Below are 25,540 nucleotides of genomic sequence, written 5' to 3' on the forward strand. Positions count from 1 at the left end.
GATCATCTTTTGATCATGTTTTGATGATTGAACTCTTTTTGGGAGGCTGGCCTCATGGCCATGCCTAGACCTTGTTCTTATGTATTTTCAACGGTGGAGTTTCTACACACCATAGATTAAGGTGTGGAGCTCTGCTGTACCTCGAGTATTAATGCAATTACTATTGTTCTTCTATTCAATTCCGCTTGTTCTTGTTCCAAGATATCACTTGTTCTTCAACTTGATGAATGTGATGATCCGTGACACTCATAATCATTCTCGCCTATGAACGTGTGACTGACAACCACCTCCATTCTACCTTAGATTGGGTGGATATCTCTTGGATTCTTTAACCGGAATCTTCGTGGTATAAGCTAGAACTGATGGCGGTATTCAAGAGAATCCGGAAGGTCTAAACCTTGTCTGTGGTATTCTGAGTAGGATTCAATGATTGAATGACTGTGACGAGCTTCAAACTCCTGAGGGCGGGGCGTTAGAGACAGGCGCAAAAGAATCACTGGATTCTATTCCGGCCTGATTGAGAACCGACAGATGGATAGCCGTGCTGTGACAGGGTGCGTTGAACATTTCCACTGAGAGGATGGGAGGTAGCCACTGACATCGGTGAAACCCTTGCATACAGCTTGCCATGGAAAGGAGTAAGAAGGATTGGAAGAAGACAGTAGGAAAGCAGAGAGACGGAAGGGACAAAGCATCTTCATACGCTTATCTGAAGCTCTCACCCATGATATACATAAGTATCTCTATCCTTATCTTTATGTTTTATTCATATTTCACCTATAACCATTTGAGTCTGCCTGACTAAGATTTACAAGGTGACCATAGCTTGCTTCATGCCAACAATCTCCGTGGGATCGACCCTTACTCGCGTAAGGTTTATTACTTGGACGACCCAGTGCACTTGCTGGTTAGTTGTGCGAAGTTGTGTTTATGCCATGGTATTGAGCACCAAGTTTTTGGATTCATTACCGGGGATTATTTGAGTTGGGAAAAGTAGTGATCACAATTTCGTGCACCAAGTTTTTGGCGCCGTTGCCGGGGATTGTTGAGTTTGGACAACTGACGGTTCATCTTGTTGCTTAGATTAGGTATTTATCTTCAGAGTTCTCAAGAATGAATTCTAGTGTTTCAAGGTGATGTTCTTATCATCATCAAATCTGATTGATTCTCATCAATTTAGCTCTTGAATGCAATGTCCTGCTGAAGCTTGGCTAGCCATGTCTAATTCCTTTAGACTGTAGCTTTAGACTAACATTGCATGATTCCTGGAATTCTCATTAAGAATTTTGATCCCTTTATTTTCCTTTTCACTTAAAAAAAAATTACAAAATCATAAAAACCCAAAAATATTTTATGTTTCTTGTTGAGTCTAGTGTCTCATGTTAAGTTTGGTGTGAATTGCATGCATTCATTCATGTGTCTTCATTAATCTTCAAGTTGTTCTTGATGATTTCCATGCTCTGATCTTTAAATTCTCTTGACTTGATTGTTTTGTTGTTTTCCATATGCATTCTCATTTTGTTAGTGTCGGTAGTATACAACTACTAAGTTTGGTGTCTTGCATGCATTGTTATTTGATTTTAGTTGCATTTTGATTATTCCTCATTATAAAAAAATCCAAAAATATTTTTAATTTGTGTCTTTTCAAGTCAATAATACAAAGAATTGAAGATTCAGAACATACAGCAGAGGAATTACACAGAAAAAGGCTGGGCATTCAAAATGCCCAGTAAGGAAGGCAGACTGGCGTTTAAACGCCAGCCAGGGTGCCTGGCTGGGCGTTTAACGCCCAAAAAGGTAGTGCATTGGGCGTTAAACGCCAGAATGTGCACCATTCTGGGCGTTTAACGCCAGGATGGCACAAGAGGGAAGATTCTGTTTTTAATTCAGATTTTTTTCAAGTTTTCAAAGTTTTTCAAAATCAAATCTTTTTCAAATCATATCTTTTCAATCAAATCTTTTTTAAAATCAATTTCTTTCCTTTTTCAAAAATACTTGCTATCAATTAATGATTTGATTCAACATTTCAAGTATGTTGCCTTTTCTGTTGAGAAAGGTTTAATGTTTGAATCATATCTTTTCTTGTTAGCCAAGTCATTAATTTTTAAAATCAAATCTTTTTAAAATTGTTTTCAAATCATATCTTTTCAATCATATCTTTTTAATCACATCTTTTTCAAAGAAGTTTTCAATCATACCTTTTTAAAATGCTAATTTCAAAATCTTTTTCAAAAAATTACTTGACTTCTTTCCCACTCTTGGTTTTCGAAAATCAATTAAAGTTTTTCAAAATGTTTTTAAAATCTTTTTAATTTAATTTTCGAAATTTCTTCCCCTCTTCTCACATCCTTCTATTTATGGAGTATCACTCCTCCTCAATGCACAATTCGAACTCTGTCTCACTAAGTTCGAATTCTTTTACCTCTTTCTTCTATTTTTCTTTTCCTCTGACACCTCAAGGAATCTCTATACTGTGACATAGAGGATTCTATATTTTCTTGTTCTCTTCTCTTTCATATGAGCAGGAGCAAAGACAAAGGCATTCTTGTTGAAGCTGACCCTGAACCTGAAAGGACCTTGAAGCGAAAGCTAAGAGAAGCTAAGGCACAACTCTCTGTAGAGGACCTAACAGAAATCTTTAAACAAGAAGAACCCATGGCAGCCGAAAACAACAATAATGCTAACAATGCAAGGAAGGTGCTGGGTGACTTTACTGCACCTACTCCCGACTTCTATGGGAGAGGCATCTCTATCCCTGCCATTGGAGCAAACAACTTTGAGCTTAAGCCTCAATTAGTTTCTCTAATGCAACAGAATTGCAAGTTCCATGGACTTCCATTGGAAGATCCTCATCAGTTTTTAGCTGAATTCTTGCAAATCTGTGACACTGTCAAGACTAATGGGGTTGACCCTGAGGTCTACAGACTTATGCTATTCCCTTTTGCTGTAAGAGACAGAGCTAGGACATGGTTGGACTCACAACCTAAAGAAAGCCTGAACTCTTGGGAAAAGCTAGTCAATGCCTTCTCGGCAAAGTTCTTTCCACCTCAAAAATTGAGTAAGCTTAGAGTGGAAGTCCAAACCTTCAGACAGAAGGAAGGAGAATCCCTCTATGAAGCTTGGGAAAGATACAAACAATTAATCAGAAAATGTCCTTCTGACATGCTTTCTGAATGGAGCATCATAGGAATTTTCTATGATGGTCTATCTGAACTATCCAAGATGTCCTTGGATAGCTCTGCTGGAGGATCTCTTCATCTGAAGAAGACGCCTACAGAGGCTCAAGAGCTAATTGAAATGGTTGCAAATAACCAATTCATGTACACTTCTGAAAGGAATCCTATGAACAATGGGACAAGTCAGAAGAAAGGAGTTCTTGAGATTGATACTCTGAACGCCATAATTGGCTCAAAACGCAATTTTGCATGCCATTTGGTGCAGGGATGACTTTTCCTTGACACCTCAGGATCTGTGGACCCCACAGGACCCCCACCTACCCCACCACCTTCTCTCTTCTTCTTCACCCATTCACCAATCACCTCAACACCTCTTCCCCAAAAACCCTTCACCTATCAAATCCCATCTTTCTCTTCACCACTCACATCCATCCTTCATAAAACCCCACCTACCTCACCATTCAAATTCAAACCACTTTCCCTCCCAAACCCACCCATAATGGCCGAACCCTACCCCTCCCCTCACCCCTATATAAACCCATCTTCACTCCTTCATTTTCACACACCCTAAACACCACTTCTTTCCCCTTTGGCCGAAACACAAAGCCATCTTCATCTCCTCCATTTTTTTCTTCTTCTACTCTATTCTTTCTTCTTTTGCTCGAGGACGAGCAAACCTTTTAAGTTTGGTGTGGTAAAAGCGTTGCTTTTTGTTTTTCCATAACCATTTATGGCATCCAAGGTCGGAGAAACCTCTAGAAAGAGGAAAGGAAAGGCAAAAGCTTCCACCTCTGAGTCATGGGAGATGGAGAGATTCATCTCAAGGGTGCATCAAGACCACTTCTATGAAGTTGTGGCCTTGAAGAAGGTGATCCCCGAGGTCCCTTTCAAACTCAAAAAGAGTGAATATCCGGAGATCCGACATGAGATTCGAAGAAGAGGTTGGGAAGTTCTCACCAACCCCATTCAACAAGTCAGAATCTTAATGGTTCAAGAGTTCTTTGCCAATGCATGGATCACCAAGAGCCATGATCAAAGTGTGAACCCGAACCCAAAGAATTGGCTTACAATGGTTCGGGGGAAATACTTAGATTTTAGTCCGGAAAATGTGAGGTTGGCATTCAACTTGCCCATGATGCAAGGAGATGAACATCCTTACACAAGAAGGGTCAACTTTGATTAAAGGTTGGACCAAGTCCTCACTGACATTTGTGAAGAGGGCGCCCAATAGAAGAGAGATTCAAGAGGAAAGCCGGTTCAATTAAGAAGGCATGACCTCAAGCCCGTGGCTAGAGGATGGTTGGAGTTTATCCAATGCTCAATTATTCCCACTAGCAACCGGTCCGAAGTTACTCTAGACCAGGCCATCATGATTCATAGCATCATGATTGGAGAAGAAGTAGAAGTTCATGAGGTTATAGCCCAAGAACTCTATAAGGTGGCGGACAAGTCCTCTACCTTGGCAAGGTTAGCCTTTCCTCATCTCATTTGTCACCTCTGTTATTCAGTAGGAGTTGACATAGAAGGAGACATCCTCATTGATGAGGACAAGTCCATCACTAAGAAAAGGATGGAGCAAACAAGAGACCCCTCTCATCATGAGATCCCTGAGATGCCTCAAGGGATGCACTTTCCTCCACAAGACTATTAAGAGCAACTAAACACCTCCCTAGGAGAACTGAGTTCCAACATGGGACAACTAAGGGTGGAGCACCAAGAACATTCCATCCTCCTCCATGAAATTAGAGAAGATCAAAGAATCATGAGAGAGGAGCAACAAAGACAAGGAAGAGACATTGAGGAGCTCAAGCACTCCATAAGACCTCCAAGAGGAAGAACAAGCCGCCATTACTGAGGTGGACCCGTTCTTTAATCTCCTTGTTCTTTATTTTCTTGTTTTTCAAAATTTTATGCTTATGTTTGTCCATGTTTGTGTCTTATGATCATTAGTGTCTTAGTGTCTATGCCTTAAAGTTATGAATGTTCTATGAATCCATCACCTTTCTTAAATGAAAACTGTTTTTAATCACAAAAGAACAAGAAGTACAGGATTTCGAATTCATCTTTAAAACTAGCTTAATTAGTTTGATGTGGTGGCAATACTTTTTATTTTCTGAATGTATGCTTGAACAGTGCATATGTCTTTTGAATTTGTGGTTCATGAATGTTGGCTCTTGAAAGAATGATGAAAAAGGAGACATGTTATTGAGGATCTGAAAAATCATAAAAATGATTCTTGAAGCAAGAAAAAGCAGTGAATACAAAAAAAAAAGAAGGAGAAAAACGAAAAAGAAAAAAAGGGGAGAAAGAAAAAGAAAAGAAAAAGAAAGAAATAAAGTTGTGATCCAAGGCAAAAAGAGTGTGCTTAAGAACCTTGGACACCTCTAATTGGGGACTCTAGCAAAGCTGAGTCACAATCTAAAAAGGTTCACCCAATTATGTGTCTGTGGCATGTATGTATCCGGTGGTAATACTGGAAGACAGAGTGCTTTGGGCCACGGCCAAGACTCAATAAGTAGCTGTGTTCAAGAATCATCATACTTAACTAGGAGAATCAATAACACTATCTGGATTCTGAGTTCCTAAAGAAGCCAATCATTCTGAATTTCAAAGGATAAAGTGAGATGCCAAAACTGTTCGGAGGCAAAAAGCTACTAGTCCCGCTCATCTAATTTGGAGCTAAGTTTCATTGATAATTTGGAGCCTATAGTATATTCTCTTCTTTTTATCTTATTTGATTTTCAGTTGCTTGGGGACAAGCAACAATTTAAGTTTGGTGTTGTGATGAGCGGATAATTTGTACGCTTTTTGGCATTGTTTTTAGTATGTTTTTAGTATATTTGGTTGAGTTTTTAGTATATTTTTATTAGTTTTTAGTTAAAATTCACTTTTCTGGACTTTACTATGAGTTTGTGTGTTTTTCTGTGATTTCAGGTATTTTCTGGCTGAAATTGAGGGACCTGAGCAAAAATCTGATTCAGAGACTGAAAAGGACTGCAGATGCTGTTGGATTCTGACCTCCCTGCACTCGAAGTGGATTTTCTGGAGCTACAGAAGCCCAATTGGCGCGCTCTTAACGGCTTTGGAAAGTAGACATCCTGGGCTTTCCAGCAATATATGATAGTCCATACTTTGCCCAAGATTTGATGGCCCAAACTGGCGTTCAAAGTCACCTTCAGAATTTCGAGCGTTAAACGCCGGAACTGGCACCAAAGTGGGAGTTAAACGCCCAAACTGGCACAAAAGCTGGCGTTTAACTCCATGAAAAGTATCTACACGAAAATGCTTCAATGCTCAGCCCAAGCACACACCAAGTGGGCCCAGAAGTGGATTTTTATGTCATTTACTCATCTTTGTAATTCTTAAGCAACTAGTTCCCTATAAATAGGACCTTTTGCTATTGTATTTTGAATCTTTTGATCACTTTAGATCTCTAGATCATCTTTTGATCATGTTTTGATGATTGAACCCTCTTTGGGAGGCTGGCCTCACGGCCATGCCTAGACCTTGTTCTTATGTATTTTCAATGGTGGAGTTTCTACACACCATAGATTAAGGTGTGGAGCTCTGCTGTACCTCGAGTATTAATGCAATTACTATTGTTCTTCTATTCAATTCCGCTTGTTCTTGTTCCAAGATACACTTGTTCTTCAACTTGATGAATGTGATGATCCGTGACACTCATCATCATTCTCGCCTATGAACGTGTGACTGACAACCACCTCCGTTCTACCTTAGATTGGGTGGATATCTCTTGGATTCTTTAACCGGAATCTTCGTGGTATAAGCTAGAACTGATGGCGGCATTCAAGAGAATCCGGAAGGTCTAAACCTTGTCTGTGGTATTCTGAGTAGGATTCAATGATTGAATGACTGTGACGAGCTTCAAACTCCTGAGGGCGGGGCATTAGTGACAGACGCAAAAGAATCACTGGATTCTATTCCGGCCTGATTAAGAACCGACAGATGGATAGCCGTGCCGTGACAGGGTGCGTTGAACATTTCCACTGAGAGGATGGGAGGTAGCCACTGACATCGGTGAAACCCTTGCATACAGCTTGCCATGGAAAGGAGTAAGAAGGATTGGAAGAAGACAGTAGGAAAGCAGAGAGACGGAAGGGACAAAGCATGTTCATACGCTTATCTGAAGCTCTCACCCATGATATACATAAGTATCTCTATCCTTATCTTTATGTTTTATTCATATTTCACCTATAACCATTTGAGTCTGCCTGACTAAGATTTACAAGGTGACCATAGCTTGCTTCATGCCAACAATCTCCGTGGGATCGACCCTTACTCGCGTAAGGTTTATTACTTGGACGACCCAGTGCACTTGCTGGTTAGTTGTGCAAAGTTGTGTTTATGCCATGGTATTGAGCACCAAGTTTTTGGATTCATTACCGGGGATTATTTGAGTTGGGAAAAGTAGTGATCACAATTTCGTGCACCAGTAGCCTCTTTCCTTTTCTCCTCCCTCTTTTTAGTTACTTCTTTGGGGTGTTTTTGTATTTTTTTCAATTTAACTCTTCATAGGCATTTGGGTCCCAACTTCTCTTGCATTGGTAGATGAGATGTGTTGCTTGATTTTCTTGCAACCACTGTGCACTGTAGTCATTAGTAATGGATTGTGGAATGTTACATTGCTTTCACCTTCTTCTAATCACATACTACAAAATGGATGCACGCCAAGTGTTCGACGAAAGGCATACTTGAGTTTTGAGCTCATTTTGACTAAATTGCCTCTCGACTAATCACTTTTGGGTGCATCCCCACATTCTCTAATCCATCCACTCACCTTTTCATAACTTGCTTCCCACTTTTGGTATCTGAGGGTGTATGCTTCTCATGCTTCTTACTTGCATGCTTAATCTACCCTTGCACCACATGCAAATGATTTGCCTTGCTCTTCACATGTTATCTTAGTACATGTTGCAGCTGTCATGTAATAATGATACCCATATTCTATGGCATAACTTTTCATTGCATAATCGCATTCAATTACGCTTCTTTGGGTTTGATGTTATCCCCTTTCTTTGCTATCACAGGATGGTCATCAAAAGAACAAAGGAAAAGCCCCGAAGAAGCTAGCTTCCAATAGAGCGCACCAAGAACTAACGGCCAAGCCACTCCTGAAGAAGGCTAAGGGCCCCGTTGATGTTCTTGAGAAGGACAACCCTCCAAAGGATTCAAATAAGTTCCCTAACCGCTACTGCGAACTTGTTTACTCAAGAATGTTGAAAGGAATTATCACCCGGAGCCCCTTCTAGTCCTACCGGCTCACCTCACTCCGATTGTGATGCCACACATTGACCGGAGGCAATGGAGGTTCCTCTTGAGGCAACCAAAGGAGGCCAATCTCTCATGGGTGGTGGAATTCTACTCCAACTACCACTCACCCCTTCTCACATCAATATTTGTGCGCCGAAAGCAAGTGTCAATCACAGTGAAAACCATCCAGAAGTCCTTGGGATTGGGCCGTTGACGGATGGATATGATGCCTACCAAGAAGTCTTGGCTACATGCGATGTCCGTGCGTTCGATTGGAGCGCTATCCTCCGCGTAATTGCTTTACCCGACACATATTGGATTCGGGGGACTATAAAGCAAAGACCAAAGGGTTTAGATGTCTGCCACCTCACTCAAGAAGCCACGGCATGGGCCCAAATTCTAGCTCACTACGTGCTCCCAAGCACCCATGGGTCATCCATTACTGCCGAGCTTACCTTATTGATATGGTGCATCTTAACCGAGAAACCGGTCGACATTTCGCATGCCATTCGCCAATCCATGGGGCGCATTCATGCCAAGGGAAATCTATCATTCCCCGCTATGGTGACCGAATTAGTTGCAATGGCCGGCGTCAACCGAGAGGCTAAGGATAGGAGAACCTCAGTTCCGGTCGAAGGTGATGTTATTCCGACCAAGAGGTGCCTCAAGCCTCCGGAATTCACCAAGGACATTGGACTACCCACACCAACTCGCAACACTACCACATCATCTACACCACAAAAATCAGCCACCCAACGCCTTGAAGACCTTCACAAGAAGTTGGACCGTTATGAGAGGCGTAACCAACGCCGATATGCTCATGTGAAGAAACTTCTAAGCGTAGTCACCCCACCTATGGAGGAACCAGATATCTCCACATCCACCGCAACTTCAAGCGGAGATAGCGATGACATTGGAGATGAGGGACACTCGGGACTCGACCACCCATTGCGCCTAACCTATAGCACGGAGGACCGTGCTAAGTTTTAAGTGTGGGGAGGTCGGCCGACCGATCTCCGTAGGTAACATCCGAATAAATTCTTGTTCCTTGAACTCCTTTGTAATTAGGATAGGTTGCATGATTAGGTCTTAGTTGACACCATTCGCATGATAAGTTTACTTGGTTGGAACAATGAAACTCTTTCTTAGGAAACCAATACTTTGGGGCAACCGTGGCATTGCCAATTTTAAACACTTTGATGCCAAATTTGCATGAAGAATTATATTTTGGAACATGGATTTTGAGTTAAGAACACAAGCTAGTAAGCTTTGAGCCTTGTTTGTGGCTACATCTTATAGTCACCTACTGTCCTTCTTGTGTGCAATTGTTTTCTCTCTATGAGTGTGACCCTTGATTTGTTTGATTCTTTATATCCATTATTTTGTGTATTCATGCATTTATATGATTGAGGCCATCATTTCATTAGCTCACTTACTCAAATGGCCTTACCTTTTATCTTCCTTTGTTAGCCAAATTTGAGCCTACGATTAACCCACTTTGTTCTTAATTTAGCACATTACAAGCCTTAAAGCGAAAAACAATAAATGTCCTTAATTTGGATCTTTGATTAGCTTAGGCTAGTGTGTGTGAGTATCATTCAAGTGTGGGAACCTTGGGACATTGGGTGAATAAAAGGGTAGTTCTGTATCTTTATTGAAATTTTTGGAAATTGGGTACATGCTCATGTATTGATCAATTGTAAAACCTTATGCATTGATGCTCTTGCATATAGGAAGAAAGAAAAAAAAAGAAAAAAAGAAAAGAAAAAAAAACAATATGGAAAAAAAAAGAGAAAAAAAGGGGGACAAAATGCCCCAAAGTAATGCTCAAATAAAAGTCAATGCATATGTGTTGTGAAAAGAAAGGGGAATGCATGAGTATGTGGAAAGGTGAAGAATGGGTAGTTAGGTTAGAACTTAATTGTATAGGATGTCATAGGTTAGGTGGGAAGTCTAAGCCTATCAAAGATTCAAATTTCAAGCTCACTTGACCAAATATGCATCCTACCTTAACCCTAGCCCCATTACAACCTAAAGAAAAGACCTCATGATAATTGTATGCATGCATTGAATAATCGTTGATTGTTAGAAGAAAAACAAATCTTGGAAAGCATGATTAGGGGAGAATTGAGTGAATCAACCCCAAACACCGAGCGACTAGAGTGCAAACACTTCCGGTGAGGGTTCGATGCTCAATTCCTTGATTCCCGGCTCTCACGAGCATTCCTCATGCAAGGTTGCATATATTGCATTTGATGCTTAAAATTCGTAAGTCCTATACATTGACCACCATTGTATCCCATATGCTTGCGTATATCATAGGATGGTTGATTTGTTCCTAACCAAGTAGATAATAGCACTAGTCATAGTTGTATTCATATAAGTAGGTTGCACTTCATGAGTCTTATACTTTTATGATCCCTCGGTCTTCTGTGTTTCTTTTGCATTTCTCTAAGCATGAGGACATGCTAGAATTTAAGTGTGGGGAGGTTGATAAACCCCATTTTGAGGGTTTATCTTGTGTTGATTTCAGGGGTTTTATCAATGATTCCACACGCTTTCTATATGAAAATACAAGACTTTGTGTTCATTTCCTAATTTTTCCCCATGGATGAAAACATGCTTATTTTGCACTAAAATAGATACATTTCTAATCTTCTCTTGGTGCCATTCGATGCCGTGACCTGTGTGTTAAGTGGTTTCAGAATATAGGGTAGGAATGGACTGGAAGAGAGAAGGAGGACGGGTACAAAGGAAGGGAGCATGAGAATTGAGCTTTGGAAATTTCAGCATGGGCACGTGCGCGCACTTGACGCGTCCGCATGGATTGAGCAGCTAGAAGTCGAAGCCAAGAGCCAAGCTACGAGCCGGCTTGCGTAGCGGCTAAGCCATGATCTTCAATGGTGCGCACGCGTACATCACGCCTCCGCGCACATTACAAGATGCTTCGGTGGCGCACACGCGTACATTGCGCGTGCGCGCCGATGTTCGAATGTGATTTTTTTAAGAGCCACGTGACTTAGGCGTGGAGGTAGTTGGGAATCCCATTTTGGGGAAATGCCTTGGCGGGAAAAGCTTAAGAAGACCAAAGGGACAAGGGTTAAGGACTTTTTAGCTCATTTTCTAGATTTTTAGATATTTTGAGGGATAGTTAGTTACACTCTTGGAGAAGGAGAGAGAGATTCCAAGCTCTCACTAGGGTTCATCTTCATCCAATTTCTGAATTTTCAATCACTCTTTGGTGAGATCCATTACAATTCTCAATTCACTTTGTTCATGTCATAGATCTTCTTCTCCAATTTCAAGTAGTATTTGTAATTGCTCAATTCTCATAGATCTAGGATTCAACTTTGTAGTTTTGGATTTTATCAATTCCTTGAGAATTTGATTTTCATTGTTGCTCTTTGATAATTGTTGTTAGTTCCTTGTGTTGCAATACTTTTAATTCTATTTTTCTTCTCATTTTACTATGACTTTCATTCTTGCTCATCAAATGTTTGATAAAATGTCAACACTAGTTATGGAGTAGAAATTTCTTACTTGGCATAGGGTTTGGGCCATTAGAAGAAGTTGAATAGTTGTGTCAATTGTTGATTTGGAAATTAGGGATTGCTAATTGACTTGGAGTGCACTAAAGCTAGATTTCCATAAGGTGAAGCTAGAACTTGTGACTCAAGTTGATTACTCTCATTTGACTTTCCTCTATGCCTAGGGGTTAACTAAATGAAGCAAGGCCCAATTTTTGTCATCATTGAAGGAACTATAAGGATAGAATCTCTAATGCCAACCCTAGCCAAGTCTCTTAAGGATTGATTGTTTGTTTCCTATTATTTTGCTAAACCTTCAAGAAATCATAACAAGATTTTCTAATCAATAAGATGCATACTTTGGCAATTCCAAGGGAGGACGACTCGGGAGACTAGTACTCTCGGTTATAGTTTGTAGGATTGTTTGGTGCGAAGTTTAAGTGTCGATTAGACTATACTCACGATCATATTCATCATTGAATTCTAAATCGGCATGCTAAATTTCGTTTATCACCCAACATGGTGGATGTTTTTAAGAAGGTTGAAGTCACCGTCCCTCTTTTTCAAGCCATTCAACAAGTGCCCAAATATGCCAAGTTCCTCAAAGATGTTTGCACTCACAAAGATAAACTTGACGAGCTCAACAAAAAGCCAGTAGATGATTTTATCTCTTCCTTACTTCCTAAAAAATGCAATGATCCCGTCCCATGTTTGGTTACTTATTTGATTGGTGGGATGAAGTTCATGGATTGTATGTGTGATTTGGGGGCGTTCGTGAGTATTATGCCACTCCCCATTTATGAAAGATTGAACTTATCACCCCTAAATAGGTCCGGGGCGAGATTTGTGTTAGCCGATAAAAGCATTGTATCAGTTGTGGGGATTGTGGAAAATGTCCTAGTCAACATCCAAGGATTACTCTTCCTAGTTAATTTTCACATTTTGGAGACCCCTCCCATTGACTCAAACAAGCCATCTTCCATACTCCTTGGAAGGCCATTCTTGAAGACGGCCCGTTTCAAGCTTGATGCACATTCGGGAGTCTATTCTTTTGAGTCCGATGGCAAGTTAGTCAAGTTTACCTTGAAGGAGTCCAAAAATCCCGTTCTCGAAGCCTATTCTATCTTTGGGTATGGCATAGTTGAAAATCAAGTGATTGACGATGACAAGGAGAAAGAAAAAGAGGATGTTGCCAAGAAGTCTAATTCAAAGGATCACACTCAACCTAAAAATGCTAAGGAGCTGGAGATTTTCCTCTTTGGAGAAGTTTCTAAGTGACCAATGAAGCCATGCGAGTCCAACTTAGGACTCTAAAGTAAAGTGCTTGGTGGGAGACACCCCACCATGGTAACATTGTTCTAACTTTATTTTTTGTTTATAGCTTTTTGAATTATTTACTTTCTTGTGATATAATGATTAGCTTAGGTTTGGTTTGATGATTTTGAGTTGAATAAGTTGAATTGCTTATGGATTATGAATTTGTGCTTGTTTGAATGAATTAGGGTTGGTATGTTGATATGCTAAGGTTGGGAGCCTTAGTTTTGAAAAGAAAATTTTTTTTTTCTGAAACAGGGCATCTGTGCGTGCGCACCATGCTGTGCGTGCGCACAAATCTATGTTTTTCGCCACCTGTGCGGCCGCACAAGTCAGTGCGTCCACACACTCCTTGACATGCCCTCTGGTCGTGACGCAAGCACAGCCTGTGCGTGCGCGCTGCTCTATTTTCTGTGACTTGTGCATTTGCACAGCTCTGTGCGTACGCACACATTTCCCTTGTTATGTTATCTGTGTGGTCGCACAGACGTGTGTGTCCGCACACCAATTGTCACTCCGTCTGCTCCATTCTTGCCTCTGTGCGTGCGCACGGACCTGTGTGCGCACGCACACATCACTCTGTCCTCAAGCAACATCTCTTTACAAAAAAAAGAAGAAAGACCCTTTTTGTGCGCGCGCACGATTTTGTGCGTCCGCACGCCTTAATAGAACCCTTTTGGTCGGAGCGAGGGAACGCTCTGTGTGCTCGCATCCCTCCCTGATGCGCCGCTATTTGATGGTACATTTTGTGCTTAATTTGGGTGGATTTTATCCACTTTTCCCACATTTATCCAATAAAAAGCATGGTTTCATGATTGTCTCCTAATTTGTGCTTAGGTATAAAAACATGCTTTTTAGTTCCTTAATTGGTTAATTTTGATTCACCTTTGATTCCGCTAGATGCCTTGATGTGTTTGTTAATGATTTCAAGATGAAAAGGCTAGGAATGGATCAAAGGGATGAAGAGAAAAAGCTTGCAAGTGGAGGAATCATGAAAAATCAAGGATTTAGGATGAACTCATCGATGCACACACGCAGAAAACGTGCATGCGTGGATGGAAGGTTGCATGGCAATGCGTACGCGTACATGACGTGTACGCGTGGATAGCAAATTGTCAAGGGACGCGTACACGTGACCCACGCATACACGTCGATATTCGCACATGACCTCATTAAAGTGAATCCGCTGGGGGTGAATTCTAGGCTTTCCAGGACCAAATCCAACTCACTTCTGATACTATTAAACCCAAGGATTGAAGAGGAAAGGGGAATCTCTCATCATCTAATCACTTAGTTAGGAGTTAGTTACCAATTAGTTTGAGTTAGAGTTAGTTTCAAGAGAGAGAAGCTCTCCCTTCTCTCTAGAATTAGAATTAGGATTAGGTTAATCTCCTCTCTAGATCTAGGCTTTAATTCTTCTTCTCATCTACTTCTCCTTCTCAATTTCTTGTTGCTACATCTTGTTCTTTTATTCTCTTGTAGATCATTAGAAACACCTCTCCTAAGGCCATTCCCGTCCAACACAACATTCAAGTGGGTAAATTTCTTATCCTTGACCTTTACTTTCCCACTTGAATATGGGCTACTAGAGACGGATGGTCAACTTAGAGCTCTCTGTGGCATCAAGAGTAAGAGGAAGATGGTTAGTGTTAAGAATTGTCCTGCAAGGTTCATTATGGTTAGAAGCTTTAAGTTTAAACGCAAGGGTTGGTATAAAGCTCAACTGAATGGGTATAGGAAGTTGTTTGGCCGCTTTAGTGAGAATTCAGATTGCTTGCCACCTGAATGGAACAATATTGCTCAACAAGAAGACGGGTGCAAAAGAAAGGTTTGGGACCCCGGAATTCACTCTGGCAATCAACACTCTTGGGGCCTTGTCACTTGCTTTAACTTACTTGAAGGCTTTCTGCGCCTAGTTTGGGATCCCGGAGGCTACTGGAATTCCAAGCATTGGTGGAGATTTTTGGATTAGTACAAGCATAAGCCACCATAACAGGAAGCTCAACAAATGTCCAACTTAAGGACTTTAACTAAAAGTGCTAGGTGGGAGACAACCCACCATGGTATGATCGTTCCTTTTTCAGTTTAAATTTTAGTCTGTTTTTGAGTTTTGATTGAACCTGAAATTTTGCATAACATTCATTGCATTCTGCATACTGCATCAAAAAAAATTTTCTTCACACGCGAGGCGGCAGCGCTGCCAACGCGTCCGCGTCATAGGTGCGTTGGGAAGAAAATAAATTGAACAGAGAGTCACACGAGAGTGTGGCTGGAGGCGTGCCTTTGGCACAAATTGATCCATGCGACCGTGTCGCTGACGCGTCCGCGTCATGTGCGCAATAACCTCCTCACGCAAACGCGTGGCCCTGCAATTCGACGTAAAAAGGGTGTATGGCCGAAAGTTGATCTGGAACGTGGCTGGACTCGTGCTAGAAGCACGAGCCCTACCACGCGAACGCGTGCCCCACGCATCCGCGCCGTTTTCCAAAATATGGCCATTCACGCGATTGCATCACCAACACGACTGCGTCACCCTAAATTTTGGCAAAATGCATATCAAACAGAGAGTTGAGCATGCTCGAGGATGCACTCACGCAAATAACACACATCAGGTCACGCGACCACGTGACCCACGCGTCCACGGCACCTGAACTTACCGCACACCACGCGAGCGCGTCACTCACGCGTTCGCGTCGCTTGCGCCACACATCTTATCCAGATCAGCCAAATATCTTATCTTTTCTTCCCCAATTCTAAATCTTTTCTTTCCCTCCTTATTTCTTTCTCCCTTCTTTCTTACTTTCTTCTTCTTCATCTCTTTAACTTCTCATCCCTCTTCACTTCCATTCTATTTCATTTAATTTATTTGCATACTTTCATTCATTGCATTATTTTCATTGGTGTTGAAAATTTACTTGGGTCATTATTTTGCTTATGGGTTATTAAGGAATCGTTTGACAATTATATATTACTTTTTATAGGGTTGCTTGCATGTTCAATTTAATACTTTAAATAACTTATTTACCATGCATGCTAAGTGTTTGTGAAAAAGCCCGTATGGCATTGTGCATTCTTCATTATTCTATCCATCTACTCTAATGCCTGTTTTTCACAAAACCCTTTCCACATTTTATTATTTAATTATAATTGTCAATACAAACGTGATTGTCGGTTTGTTACGAGTAATAATACATTTTTTATTTTTGATGCTTGATTTGTGCTACTCATGCCTGTGCTGGCATGCTAATAAATATCTTGCATCCAATACTCACCATGCCTTGCTATATTTCCTTTGATAAACTGATCACATGGAATCGCGACCATGTCTTTCATTCACTATTTTCCCTACCTGGCATGATTATCACTCGTACTGCCCTCTTCCTTGCTCTATCCTTTTGACTTCATGTCCATTTCTCTTCTCCCTTTTCAGGATGACCACCGGAAAGGGTAAAGAGAGAGATTCTACGATGCGCACCGACTGAGGAACCACAACCCCCGCCCACCTGCGCATCTTAGCATGCACCGAGGATGGCGTAATCTTTAAGTGTGGGGAGGTCGATACTGATCTCCATGGGTTAGTTACTCTTCTATTTCAACACCAATGGTTTATTTTCCTTGTTAGTTGTTGCATTTGCATGATTGATTGCATATTTTACCACTTGGTTGAAGTAATATTTTCTTTTTCAAGAAACTTTTTATAGTATTTCACTAATTTAAATTAAAAACTTTTTGAAAAACTTGTTTGAAGAAATATTATTTTGGAACATGATTTAGAGCTCGAACACACAAAACCTGTGAGATTTTTGAGCCTATTTGATTGGTTGCATCTTATCAATCAATATTTTATTTTTGGTGTGTGTTTTCTCTCTAAAATTGTGACCTTTGTCTTGCTTAATTCTATATTTCCATTATTTGATGTATGCATACACTTATATGATTGAGGCCTTGTTTCACTGAGCTCACATACCCATATGGCCTTACCTTTTATTATCCTTTGCAAACCAATGTTGAGCCTATTTTACCCCTTTATTCTTTATTTTAGCTCATCACTAACTCTAAGCGAAAAACAATAATGTCCTTAATTTGAATCCTTGATTAGCTTAGATTAGTGAGTGTGCTCATGAATTAAGTGTGGGGAAAGTGGGTTTGGAAACGTTTGGTTTGGGAATTGAGTATGTTAGACTTTGTGTGAAAATGTGAAAAATGTTTAGAACATGTTTATGCATTCAATACCTTAATCATATGCATTAAAAAAAATAGAAAAAGAAATAAAAAAAAGAGCAGAAAAATAAAAAGGGGACAAAAATGCCCCAAAGTAAATGGTGATAGCAATGCACATGTACTGTACTCAAAACTTGGAATACATAAATATGTAGTAAATCCAGTTAATGGGTAGTTATTGATTTTATATTATGATTACATGGATTGTCCTAAGTTAGGTGGAAAGTTTAATTTAATTAAGGATTCAGATTTTAGTCCAGTTGACCAAATACAATCCTACCTTGACCTTAACCCCATTACAACCCTTAAAAGACCTCTTGATATGTGTATCTGTTCATTAATTTTTGTTGATTGTTAGATGAAGAGCAAGCTATAGAAAGCAAGATTAGTAGAGAATTGAGAGAATTGACCCTAGACACTTGAGAGTTAGAATGATATACACTACTAGTAAGGGTTCAGTGCTTGATTCTATGTTCCCTGCTTTCATGAGCTATCTTCTTCTTGCAAGTTATTTGTACTTTATTTTGTGATTTGAATTAGTGAAATCCATCTCATATCTATTCTTGAAAGATTTATTTACTTTTTCACCAAGTAGGTAGAATCATTTTAGCATGTAGTTGCATTCACATTCATAGGCTGCATTGCATGAGTCCTGCTTTTCCCTACTCATTTATTTTGTCTCCTTGAGCTTAGCATGAGGACATGCTAATGTTTAAGTGTGGGGAGGTTGATAAACCACTATTTTAGGGTTTATCTGGTATCTGATTGAGTGGTTTTTATCAAGTTTCTACCCCTTATTCATATCATTAGCATGTATTTACAATTCCCTCCCAAATTGTTCTATGATTGAAAACTTGCTTCCTAAAGATCTTTTAATTGTATATTTTTATTCTCCTTTATACCATTTGATGTCGTGATCTGTGTGTTAAGTGTTTCAGGCTTCATAGGGCAGGAATGGCGTAAGGAATGAAGAGGAAGCGGGCAAAATTGGAAGGAACACAAGGAATTAAGGAGATGACCAGCGAGAAGTCACGCGGTCGCATGGCTCATGCGACCGCGTGAAATGCAAGAAATCACAGTGACGCGCTCGCGTGCCTGACGCGACCGCGCGGATTGGAAGCTTCACGAACGACGCGAACGTGTGGACGACGCGGCCGCGTGACGTGCGCGATCTACAGAATTATAGAAGTCGCTGGCACAGATTATGGGCCGCATTTCAACCCAGTTTTTGGCCCAGAAATACAGATTAAAGTCAGAGAACATGCAGAGACTCAGGACATCAATTCGTATCAGATCATAATCCACTTTCATAGTTTTAGATGTTGTTTTTAGAGAGAGGAGTTTTCTCCTCTCTCTTAGGATTTAGGATTAGGATTCCTCTTAAAGGATTTAGGATTTATTATTATTTCAACTTACAATTCTTCTGAGCTCCAGGTTCAATATTCCTTTATTTTGACTTCTCTTCTACTTTGAGATACTTTAATGCTTGTATTACTTATGTTGCCTATTTGGCTTATAAACCATTCATGTTAGGATTTTCTCCGTTTAATATAATTTGAGGTATTTCATATCCATGATTTTTATTTAGCTTTTTACATTCTTAGCTTTGGTTGATTAATTGGAGACTCTTGAGTTATCAAACTCAGCTGTTGATTGGTAATTGTTATTTTTGCTAATTGAATTGAATTCTAATAACTCTAGTCTTTTCTAAGGAATTGACTAGGACTTGATGGATCAAACTAATTAGTCCATTTGACCTTCCTTTGTTTAATAAAGGATAACTAAGTGGGATTAAAACCCAATTCTCATCACACCTAATAAGGATAACTAGGATAGGTGATGGTGTTTTTATGGAAAACGAATTTTCCAAACACATAGATCTAACCGGCAAGTGTACCGGGTCGCATCAAGTAGTAATAACTCACAAGAGTGAGGTCGATCCCACAAGGATTGATGGATCAAGCAACTTTAGTGGGTGATTAGTTTAGTCAAGCTAACATTGAAGTGAATTGTGTGAAGTTAATCAACAGAAAGTAAATTGCAGGAATGATAAAATTGCAGAATCTAAATGGGCAGAAAACTTAAAGAGCAAGAAAGTAAAATAGCTGAAACTTAAATTGCAAGAAAAGTAAATTGCATCAAATGTAAAGGGGGCTGGGGTGCTGGAAATTAAATGAAAGCAGTAGATCCAAGCTTAGAACAATTGCAGGGAGATTAAAGTGCTTGAAAGTAAATTAGAAGCAATAGAAACAGAAAGGTAAAAATGCAGATGAAATAAAAGCAACAGATGTAAACAGCAAGGCAAAATTTCTTGAAGGAGCAAACAGAAATTAAGTTTAGCTTAAGTGCAGAATAAAATTGAAAATCTCAAGAAATCATAGAGACTAGAAAACAAGTCTAGATCTCAATTCCTTCCTTGATCAAAGTAGAAGACAACTTGCAGAAGAGAAGAAAGATGAAAGCAGTAAAAGAAACTTCAGATCCAATTTCTCAATTTCCTCAATTATGCAGAAGAACACAAATGAATTTCAGATGGAGAATTGAAACAGAATTCCTTCAATTCTTGATCCAAAATTTAAACAGAAAGGAAAATTAAGAGAGCTATCTACTACTCCCTAATGGAGCCAGCCTCCCTAGTGAGATGGAATTGATGCCTTTATATAGGCTTTACAAAATGAAAAATGAAAATGAAATTAAAACAAATTACAAAAATGAAAATCCTAATTTAATTGATCCATGTGCCTTTGAGTGATGATGTGGGCTTTGCTTTCTTTGGATTTGAGGAGAAATGGGTTTGGTTGGCCTTGATTCAATTTGGAGAGGAATTGAATTTAAATGAAATTTTGGTGGAATTTTGGCCCATGTTGCTCCCAGGAGGCTGCCCTGCCCTTGTGGAGGGCAGAGCAGGGACGCCTTGTGTAAGGATCCAACTAGCGTGCCAAATTTTGGGAGGGGCATCAGGATGCTGCCCTGCCCTTGTGGTGGGCAGGGCAGAGTTGCCATGGTGCGCGTTTGTTGCTGGCCGAAACTCCTTTGGTGCGCGATAATTGTGCAAGCTGGCCGTGCCAATTTTTGTGCCATGCACCAAGAATTGTTGCCCTGCCCTTGCGGAGGGTAGGGCAATGTTGCCAAAAGGTGAGGTTCCAAGTTTGAAACTTGGTGGAGGCACACGCTGCTCCTTTTCCTTAGTTTCCTTGGCACCTAATTCACGCATAAGGCTTGGCTTCCTTGGAGGTCTTGTGTTCGAACCTTGGTGAAAGCATTTGGGGGAGCAATTTTTCTTGATTTTTCATGAAGAGCACGACATTGCCCTGCTCTCCAAGAGGGCAGAGCAGAAAAATGAGCGCTACTTGCTTTGGGGTGAGGCTCCAGCTTCGAACCTTGGTGGAAGCACATTGGTTTATTTTCGCTTATTTTTGGCCCTTAAAGATGCCTTCCGTTCCTGCCTCAATTGTACGCCAAATATGGATTGCTATACATCATTGGAAAGCTCTTAATGTCAGCTTTCCAACGCAACTGGAAGCACATCAATTGGACATCTGTAGCTCAAGTTATAGCCCATTGAAGGAGGCATGGTCATGTTGTGAGCGCCCAGATTTTACCTTAGCGAAAATTCTTGCTTCCAACCTCACTTTGCATCACGATTCTGCCCTGCCCTTGGCAAGAGCAGGGCAGTGTGTGCTGATTGCCTATTCTCCTTTAATTTGGTCATGGGCCACGCTTTTAAAAGCGTGGCCTAAGGCTCCAAAGTGTGCTCCAACTTCAAAGTGTGTCCCAAAGCTCTTTTTTTCTCCTTTTTTTGTGCTTCTTTGCTTCTTTTTCTTCTTATTTCCTACAAGATTTATAAAATTAAAAGATCAAGGAAATATACCAATTAAGTATAAAAGCATTCACTATTTAAGCACAAATCATCAATTTATTGTATGAAAAAGCATAGAAAAATAGGTATATGATGACTTGTCATCACAACACCAAACTTAAACCTTGCTTGTCCCTAAGCAAGAAAAGAATCATGCAATAAAGATTGACAACCCAAGGTAAGAAGAATAGCAACTCAATGTTCATGGTAAGCTAGTTTTTTATGCATGCTTCAATCACAAAAGAAATGTAAATGATTGATGCTTCTATCTAGCTCAATTTATGAAATCTTTTCCTTATAATTTTTCCTTGAAACAAGCATTTGATTTTTTTTTCTTTTTTTTTAGCTTCTCCTTTTGGGTGCTTTGCCCCATGAGTTTATAACAAAGCTACGACTTCTAAATGCTTTGTTTTCAAGTATTACCACTTGATACATAAGCACCACAAGCATTTAATTAGAGGACTTCATTAAGCTCATCATTTTTTTCTTTTCTTGACTCTCTAATCATTGATGCTCAGAACCTTGAGCTTTGAGGGAGTGCTTTTGCACTTGAGCCTAGCCTTGACTTCTAAGTGTTTTGTTTTCAAGCATTTGGCTTGATGCATAAACACCACAAGCACTTAACAAATAAATTGCCATTGGTACTCAGAGCCTTCAGCTTTCTCATTCTTTCCCTTTTTCTTTTCTTGCTTTAATTGTATTTGCTTCTTCAAGGTTTTCATGATTTCAAAAGATTTCACAAAAGTACTAGATGAAAAACTTCAATTAAATAAAATCCAATGCAATTGAGCAACAATCAAACATACTAGCTCTTCAATACTTGTATGCACATGCTAAATTCTTCTTTAATTGCCTTGTTTGTTTATGATCATGATATTTTACTGCTTTTGAACTCACAGAATTCAAGTTGGTTGTTATAATGCCACAGCAACATATTACAAATCAAGATTCAAGCTATGCTTTATTCATACACACATGTAAACAGAGAAGATAATAAGACAATCATGCAATTCAAGTGCTGGAAACAAATTAGAAGAAAAGGAACTCTACAACCTTGTAGTTCATCTTCATTATTGTTGTCCTTTTTCCTCTATTCTTCCTCTTTCCCTTGCCAAACTCAGAATGCTTGCTCATCCTCAAGCAACAATTAGAACAATGGCTCTGGGGCTAAGATGGATCATGAATGTCTTACACAATGAAAAGTTAATAGTACATGTGTTCTAAGCAAGCAAAATTAAAGATAATAATCAAGGCACAAGAGACAGAGACATTTTGATTGCATAGATAAGAAGGTGTGCACAATACATTGCATAAAAGATAAGTGGCACACCAAACTTAGTGCGACACTTTCACTTGGAATTAATGCAAGTATCTTGTAAGAATTAGAACCAAATTTTGTTGCATAGCAACACCAAACTTAGAATGCAACCATATGTCAATTTATTTGAACTAAAACTAAACAAAAAAAACTGTTATTTGTTGAATACAATCACCAAGCCAAGATTTGTCATGAATAAGGATCTCTTGGTGATGTATTAACAAAAGCAATTAATAAAAGAAAACATAAAAATATAAAGAAGTGACTAAAACAAAGAGAATGCAAACGAAATGTCAAAACAAAAGAAAAATAACAATGCAAAGGCAATATGATTATGCAGACAAGTGATGTTGCTGGATGAGTTGCATAGAAAAATAAGTGGCACACCAAAATTAGAATCTTAGTGTGTCACTTTCATGTAGAATTGATGCAATCATCCAAAGGAATTGAAAATAATTTGTTGCAGGGCAACACCAAACATAGAATGTGATCATATGCCAATTTATTGAAATTTAAACAAAGCAAGGGAAAAGAAATGTACCTACTGTCTACCTGTTCTTCACTTTCTTCCTCTTCTTCCAGTTTATTAAGAGGAATGACTTCAAGGGATGAGAAGTTTCAGCTATTGTCCCCTTTCTTTGTTTCCTCTCAGCAAGCTTTCTTTTGAAATTGGCTTGGTTGAGCTTGCTTGCTTGATCAGGGGGAGGATTGTTTGCAGTTGACCTTTTCTTGAATGTTGTCCTTGATATCTTGGTCACAATCCTCTTCTCGGTGCTTTTGTTAATTGCCTTCACTTCCTTGAATCCAAGTTTTGATTGCTGTGTGATTGTTGGAGTGATTTCTTTATCAAGAGCCTCTTGCATTGGTGGTTCCATGAGCTTTTCCTTCATGTACTTCTCTACTTCAGTTGAGTGTGACTTCTCTTGAATGTCTTCCTCCCTTTCTTCTTCATGATTTTCCATTAATGCCTCTGGGAGGGAATCTTTGTGTTTCATTGTCACCTCAAGTGGCTCTTGTGAATGTAGAATCCTTGGCTCATGTCTAAATACTTCCACCACCTTTTCCTTTTTCACTGAAATTTCACTTGCCACAGAGGCTTCCTCATCTTGCTTTTCCATTTTCTCACCCACAAATTGGTCTTCATCCTCTCTATTTGATGGTTCTAAGTTCCTCCTTATTTGCTCTAAGGGCTCATTCATCTTCTTGAGGATGATTTCTTTCCAGGATTGGGGTTGTGTGTATCTTTCCACGAGTTTTCTATGTATTTCAATGGCTTGAAGGTAATCCTCATCTGGTGGTTCAAGAGATGAAGGTTGAGAGTAATTTTGGTGACGTGGATATGTTGTGGTGAAGCTGTGTTGAGGGGTGTGGAATGAGTTGTGTGATTGATGGGATGACTTGTATGGATTTTGGAGGAAACTTTGTGTTGAGGCATAATCAAGTGATGAAGAATTTTCAAATGAGAAACCGGGACGTGAGATCAGACACTCTCTCATGTGACTTGACTGCTCAGAATTTGCAGTTTCTTGGTAATACTCCCAGCCACCATTAGAATAATGACTTGCATCATTTTGTGGTGGAGGAAAATATCCCATATGATTTTCTTTCTCATCTTGTGTTTCTGAAGCATTTCTCCATGGATTGGAGTGCTCAGAATCTGTGATTTCTTGGTGATATTCCCAACCACCATTAGAGATTGGTGATGGTGGGTGATATCCCATAAAATTTTGTTTGACCATAAGATGAGTTGAACTCCATTTGTATTTTGTAAACATCAATGAAATTTGAAATTCATGTCACAGAGAAAGAATTTCTTAGTGAGGCAATAACTTAAACACCTTGCTATCAATTTAAAACAGAGAACAAAAACAAAAAATGCTTGATCTAGACTTCTCACCCACTTAATCATTGTTGATCTAATCAATCCCCGGCAACGGCGCCAAAAACTTGATGGTGTTTTTATGGAAAACGAATTTTCCAAACACATAGATCTAACCGGCAAGTGTACCGGGTCGCATCAAGTGAGGTCGATCCCACAGGGATTGATGGATCAAGCAACTTTAGTGGGTGATTAGTTTAGTCAAGCTAACATTGAAGTAAATTGTGTGAAGTTGATCAACAGAAAGTAAATTGCAGGAATGATAAAATTACAGAATCTAAATGGGCAGAAAACTTAAAGAGCAAGAAAGTAAAATAGCTGAAACTTAAATTGCAAGAAAAGTAAATTGCATCAGATGTAAAGGGGGCTGGGGTGCTGGAAATTAAATGAAAGTAGTAGATCCAAGCTTAGAACAATTGCAGGGAGATTAAAGTGCTTGAAAGTAAATTAGAAGCAATAGAAACAGAAAGGTAAAAATGCAGATGAAATAAAAGCAGCAGATGTAAACAGCAAGGCAAAATTTCTTGAAGGAGCAAACAGAAATTAAGTTTAGCTTAAGTACAGAATAAAATTGAAAATCTCAGGAAATCATAGAGACTAGAAAACAAGTCTAGATCTCAATTCCTTCCTTGATCAAAGTAGAAGACAACTTGCAGAAGAGAAGAAAGATGAAAGCAGTAAAAGAAACTTCAGATCCAATTTCTCAATTTCCTCAATTATGCAGAAGAACACAAATGAATTTCAGATGGAGAATTGAAACAGAATTTCTTCAATTCTTGATCCAAAATTTAAATAGAAAAGAAAATTGAGAGAGCTATCTACTACTCCCTAATGGAGCCAGCCTCCCTAGTGAGATGGAATTGATGCCTTTATATAGGCTTTACAAAATGAAAAATGAAAATGAAATTAAAACAAATTACAAAAATGAAAATCCTAATTTAATTGATCCATGTGCCTTTGAGTGATGATGTGGGC

General features: G+C 39.5%; 1 non-coding gene across 1 annotated transcript; it reads right to left on the reverse strand.

Annotated features, from left to right (window-relative positions):
* Positions 1 to 3,060: 3,060 nt before the first annotated feature.
* On the reverse strand, positions 3,061 to 3,168 carry LOC130952527 (small nucleolar RNA R71). Its single transcript, XR_009074707.1, has one exon. It is a non-coding gene; the product is annotated as a small nucleolar RNA R71 (small nucleolar RNA).
* Between the last annotated feature and the right edge of the window lie 22,372 nt (positions 3,169 to 25,540).

The sequence above is a fragment of the Arachis stenosperma genome, chromosome 9 (genome assembly GCF_014773155.1).
Source record: "Arachis stenosperma cultivar V10309 chromosome 9, arast.V10309.gnm1.PFL2, whole genome shotgun sequence".
In the NCBI taxonomy this organism is placed as follows: Eukaryota; Viridiplantae; Streptophyta; class Magnoliopsida; order Fabales; family Fabaceae; genus Arachis; species Arachis stenosperma.